We start from the raw sequence: 6612 nt of genomic DNA on the forward strand, positions 1-6612 counted from the left end.
GTACCTACCTACCTACTTACTACTTACCTACTTTTTGTAGATGGATGGAGTACCTAACTTATCATCCATCCATACCTAATATTATCAATGCTAAAGTGTGTCTGTCTGCCTATCTATCTGTCTCTCTGCTAGCTTTTCACGGCCCAACAGTTCAACCGATTTTGATGAAATTTAGTACAGATTTAATTTACATCTCGGGGAAGGACACAGGCTACTTTTTATCCCGGAAAATTAAAGAGTTCCCACAGGATTTTTTAATTATCTAAATCCTCGCGGACGAAGTCGCGGGCATCATCTATTAACACAATAGGTATGTGAAGTGTAGCTTTCCATACACAGGCTTCAAATTCAAATCCTTTATTTGCGTAAATTGAGTAGGAACCTACATTCATCATCATCAACAACAACAACTGATAGACGTCCACAGCTGGACATAGGCCTCTTGTAGGGACTTCCACACGCCACGGTCTTGCCGCCTAAATCCAGCGGCTCCCTGCGACTCGTTAGTAAGTCTATCCACCCATAGTCGGGAGTCTCCGTGGGGCGCTTTCCGTTAAATATCGCAATACCAGCAACTCGGTACTCCCAATGTCTATCGGTTTTTGAAACTTGCCCATTGCCACTTCAGCTTTGCTACATTGAGCTAATTCATGATTTGATCACGTGGAGAAAACCCAAGCATATAAGCTCTCTCCATCGCCCGCTGATTACTCTGAGCTCTCTTATGAGGCTTAGATATAGCGACCATGTCTCGGATCCATATGTCATCACTGGCAACGCGCACTGTTCGAAGACTTTGGTCCTCAAGCACTTCAGAATTTAGAACGCGAAGACATTTGGAAGCTTCCCGAACGCTGCCCGACCGAGTTGGATTCGGCGGCTTAACTCTTTCTCGAAACTGGATTTATCTAGCTTGATTGTGTATCCCACAAAATCCTTACTCGTCTATAATTTCGAGTGCAGAGCTCTCAACGATTTTGATATAACACTAAAAAAGAAGAATATCTATTTGTTTATTATGATAAAAAAGGTGTTATAAAGAGGATCACCTTAAGTGGAGAAAATAAAATGCTGATTTATGATAACCCGTTCGTGTAAGAAGCGGCGTTCAAAATGCTATAAAAGGAACGGCTCCGGCTCGCCATTCTACGATATTGCGAGACGTCCCTTCTCATATACCGGGACCGTCCAACCCTAATAAACTATAATACGAATAGGCCACGTTATGGCGATATTGTGTCGAATTATTCGCCCCTTAGTTGTACGAGCTTCATTACTGTTGCGTTTACGATTGTATGCCTTAGACATGGTCAGACTTCTTATACAAACGTACTCTGTTCTTGCCTAATTTCCTAACAAAGCATAGCGGGTGAACTTCGACATAAATTGATATACCAAAACATAGGCTTTGCCTTTGTCAAGAGATGCACAGTATTTACACTCAGTGATGCAAGTTTATCTTCGGAAATCTTTATAACAACGGTAGGGAAGCGGAGCGGGACACAGCAAAATATTCATTTGTAATATTCTGTCAAATTGAACTCAGGGATTACTATACATATCAGAAGTCAGAATCATCATCACTATCAAAGGATAGACCTCCACTCTCTTCTAGGGGCTTTCAAACGTCACGGTCTTGAGCCTCCCCTTAGTGGAGGGTCTTCCAACGCTGCGCTTTCCGGGTCGACATTCTAGTACCTTGGGATTCTAACGTCTATCAGAACTAAGTATGTGCCTTGCCCATTGCCACTTCCGCTTCGCAAGTCGCAACCGGTTGAGCTATGTCGGTTTCTATGGTGGAAAACCCTAACAAAGTGCGAAGTTGAAGCATCCTCATCTCATCATCCATAGCACACTACGACGCCGCGCAAATTTGTTTCAGTAATCGCGATCGCTTGTAAATCGGCCGGCACTCGTCAGGCATCAGATCAGATACTGTGCGGCTCACAAGAAAACCCCAAAAAAGTGCGAAGCTGAAGCGTCCTCCCGCACGCCGCGACGCCGCACAACTTTTAATGTTGTGCGGTTTACATTGCGCACCGAAACCTGATTTATAACTTTGATTTATTGTCGCCATAAGCGCTTTTGTTTGCTCTGTTCGGGTATCTGTTAGCGATTCAGATTTACCGAACAAATGGCTCCGGGCCCTCACCGCAGGTCCGTTACCATTTAGATTTATATTCCTAGTAGTCTCTACAGCTAACACATTATCAACACTCACTTAGTATTTGTGAAATTCTGTAGGTATAGGCACAAAATATTTCCAGAACTTAAAAACAGTAGGTATAGATAATATTTAGACTGTATTTTTGTATTAATAACGTTTAGTTTCATACTTATTCAGAACTTAATAGCCGATCAAGCAAGGATAAAATTTGGCGAATTCTATTGAACCTATAATAGTTTATCTGAATATCAAAATAACAGTGTAGTGTACCAACGAATTGGGTAAGACATCAAATTCAGGCATTATTAATTAACGTTTTTATCGAAACGTCTGATTCATTTGTGGCAAAATATTTAAAAAGCAAAAAAATGAAAATGAGATGAGTGCGCACCGCCAGACTTAGAAGGTATTAGACGTTAAAATAAAATATTTGGATGTCAGTTTTGTCTCAGTAGTTGCTGTGAACAGATGGATAGATACAAATGCGACGAATAATGTTTGCGTGGCTATTATCTAGATAATTTATATAACTATGACTCATGATTGACTGAAATCACTGATGGTGAAACTATCGTCTAAAACATTAATAATTGTAAAGCTGATATCATTTTTCAAAGCCAATCTAAATTAGAAATTACATTCAAAGTTAGCAAAAACATGGAGTTACACGACAGAAAAATAGATTGTCTCGAATAAAACGTGAAATATTCCGCCTAAAAACCTAAAAACAGTAATAAGGCAATGACAGAGACACACAGCGCGCGCGGTTAAGTAATATAAAATAACCGGGTGACACTTCAATTTGCATGCAAATGCATTTGTCGACGGTAGGGTCGCCATCTGCCTAATCTGTACACTAGGACGAGGATTTTGATAATTGCTAGATTGTACACTCATCACACGCTGTAGACACAGGTAGACTAAAACACAAGCCAAAGATCTCAAAAAACAAACTTCATTAAATCAATAGTACGGTTTATACGGCTATGGAGTGGTTTAAGAGCGTGAGACAATAGCAGACAGCGCCATCTAGTATGATTTCTTGTAACTAAATTAATTAAGATATTAACCTAAACAGAGATGCCATTACCAGTCGCTTCAGTAGGTACTGAATGAAGATACATATCTCAAATTTCAGCACTGGTAGCAAGTGAACCGTGGCCTAGCGGCCTAAGGCACTCCGGGCGCGATACCCAGGTAGATGCATCAGGTTCAACCAGTTCCGTGATTTTTAATATGTATTTTAAATTATTTAGGACGAAGAGCTCATAAACCTCGGATTTTCAAGTATAAAACCTCGACGGACAAGTCTGTTCTTTTTTACACCATAAACGGAAACATTGTTTTTTATTGAGTACTTTAGAAATGCAAAATTCCTTAATAACGTCTAAAAATACTCTTAATTCTCCTAATAATTCTAATAGAACACAAATATGTTTCTTCCTATATCCGTTAGGTATAGACTTTAAAACCATCCAACCGATATGCCCTAAATCAGTTTCATTAGAAAGGCAATAATGCGAAGACGGGTTTAGGCCACTAAACAATGCATTAGGCAAATTATTTTTTGAACGTAGTGGCACACGCCGGGTATCCGTTAGTACTTAGTAAAAACAAGCTCAGTATTGAAATTTACTTTATCAATCAATATTTCTAATAGTATTCACAATGGATTCCTTACTTGAAATAAATTTCTAAAACCCGGACAGTATGCAAATCCCACCCGGACTCTCCCCTCCATTATCCATACCAGGATGAATCTGGGGAAACCCGGACGGATGGCAGCCCTAGTCGGCGAGGACGCGGCGCGGCGTCCTCCGTGCGCGGCGCTACGTCACTATAAAATATCCTTCTGACGTTCCATTTTTGAAGACGTGTTAACTGTCTCAAGTTTAGTACCATTTTCTAGCATTTCAGTTTAATACGTTTTCGTCTTCAAAAAATATTATGTAATGAAATCTAAAAATATGAAGTTTACTTCGTCAATTTAAACATTATGATAAGTACAAGAAAACAAGTAAATTAAGTAATAATAAATTAAGTTACATTTCCAATGTAACTTAATTTATTATTACTTTGTAACTACAATTTTGGTACATGAAAAATAAAAATAAATAAATAAATGCACCTAGAGATAGATACTTTACTCTATTAAGTCTTTTAATTCGGAAAACCAATAGACGTTGGGGTCCCAACTCCCAAGGCGCTGGAAAATAGCATACGCATATACCTTCCATAGCTAAATATAGGAGAGAACACAATATAAATACTGGAATGGCGATCTCGCACCAGAAGGCGCAGCGTTGGAAGACCCCTCACTAGGTGGGCGGACGACATCAGACGACTTAAGAGCCGCTGAATTCAGGCGGCGCAAGTCCCTACAAGAGATGTCCAGTTCTTTTAAATCGCTTAAAAGAATAATAAACGTCTGAGTGGCAGTTCAAGCTCGAGTATATTCAATAATGGCGCGTGGAGAGTAAACAAGAATTGATCGCGTCATTTATATCGCGCGATTTAGATAGCCGCCGACGCGCCTCCATTACTCACCGCCCGACTCTAACGTCGCACGGACGTTTCACACTAACGACGTTTTACGGGCGGTTTAGTTTGAACAAAGCACAGTCTATGTGGAGCCTATTCTTCGTCACAAATATTCACTTTCTGACTCATAACATGATGTATATAACAGAAAGCAATATAAATAATATCTGTCCCGGCTTTACTCACGTGTGTAGTCGACGTTAGCCCGACTAGTTTCGAACCCATACGGACTCCCTTGAAAAAGGACCCCGTATGGGTTCGAAACTAGTCGACTACACACGTGAGTAAAGCCGGGACAGATATTGTTTAGAATGGAAATCACTCACGGTAGTTTAAACGCTAAGAAAGCAATATCGCTAAAAGTCACTAGGAAAATAATAAGCAGACTCAGAGTTTTCAGAAATCTCGTAGGAACTCTTTAATATTCCGTGATGAAAAGCAGCCTATGTCGTTGTCGCCAAGCGCAAGCCTTCTGCAATCTTTCAAAAGACTCACTCTAAGTCTTTTAGAATATCCTTGAAAAAAATGACGATGATTTATTGCTCTATTGCGACGTGATTGAAGGACAATCCAAGAAAAAAACACTTTCACCTAATACGTGTAGTTATTAGGTTTAATTTTTTGCAAATGACGTGCTTAAAACTCACTTAATATTATTAAGTTGACAATATTCTACTTTTCAAAACGCTTTAAAACGCAAGCAATGTGAAAAGCCACTACAATAGCCCCATCGTTCGGCGGGCAGGCGAGCATCTTCCCTTTATTGTTTTTTATTCTCCATCAGAATGATTTCCGCGTCGTTCTCTACGTGCGCCGCCGTTCAGTATTCTGGCGCGTTTCCTGAGTTGGATACTGGAAAAGATAAAAGAAAGGTTCTTTCATAATCTTCTTGCAGTGATATTATATTAAAATATCATCATATATAATATCACTAGCTGATGCCCGCGACTTCGTCCGCGTGGATAAGGTTTTCAAAAATGCCGTGGGAATTCTTACATTTTCCGGGATAAAAAGTAGCCTATGTCACTCTCCAGGTCTTCAACTATACCCATGCAAAAATCACGTCAATCCAGTTTCCCTTGCGACGTGATGGAAGTACAAACCAACAAACCAATAAACCAACAAACCAACATACAACACACACTTTCACATTTATAATAAGGGTAGTGATCATCACATCAGGATCAACCCATGGCTCAATACTAAGTAGGTAGGTACAGATCTCCTCTCAGAACGATAAGGGTTTTATGATTTGGCTATACCACACCAGCCAAGGCGGATCGGCAGACTTCACACACCTTTGAGTATTTGTATAAAACACACATACTTAACTACTAAAAGACAGACAGACATATAGACATACAGACAGACAAAAATTTTAAAAACTTGTGATTCAGTTATGGTACAGGTCAAACAACCATATGAGCTTATGATGAGGTGTAGTTATTTCGAAATTCCAGACAGACACTTCAATTTTATTTATTAGTATAGATAAAAACTGCGTAGGCGGATTAGCTAGCAATGAATAAATGGTAATTATAGTATTTACCGGTGATAAATAATTTCACAGAGTAAAATGAGCACTGCGAAAAGAGCGGCTTGAGCAAGTATGGCGAACGCGGGCGCCGCTTGCCCCAGCGCCAGAGCACGCGGCGTCTGGCCCGAGCACGTGGGCGCGTGCCCGCTCGCCCGAGCACGCGCCACGGAGATGTGGCCGCGCTCGCTGAGCCGCATGAGGCTGGAAGATAACACGTGTAAAAACACAGTTTCACGATTCTAACTTCAAAACTGACAAACTTTCATACAAATTTCAAACCCCTATTTTACCCCTTTAGGGGTTGAATTTTCAAAAATTCTTTCTTAGCGAATGTCTACGTCATAATAGGTATCTGCATGCTAAATTT

At 40.2% G+C, this 6612-nt stretch overlaps 1 protein-coding gene across 1 annotated transcript in view; it reads right to left on the reverse strand.

Moving 5' to 3' along the window:
* LOC117982276 (glutathione S-transferase 1-like) overlaps positions 1-6612 on the reverse strand; it is a 174494-nt gene that overhangs the window by 32093 nt on the left and 135789 nt on the right. The window lies entirely within an intron of this gene.

The sequence above is a fragment of the Maniola hyperantus genome, chromosome 5, assembly GCF_902806685.2.
Source record: "Maniola hyperantus chromosome 5, iAphHyp1.2, whole genome shotgun sequence".
Lineage (NCBI taxonomy): Eukaryota > Metazoa > Arthropoda > Insecta > Lepidoptera > Nymphalidae > Maniola > Maniola hyperantus.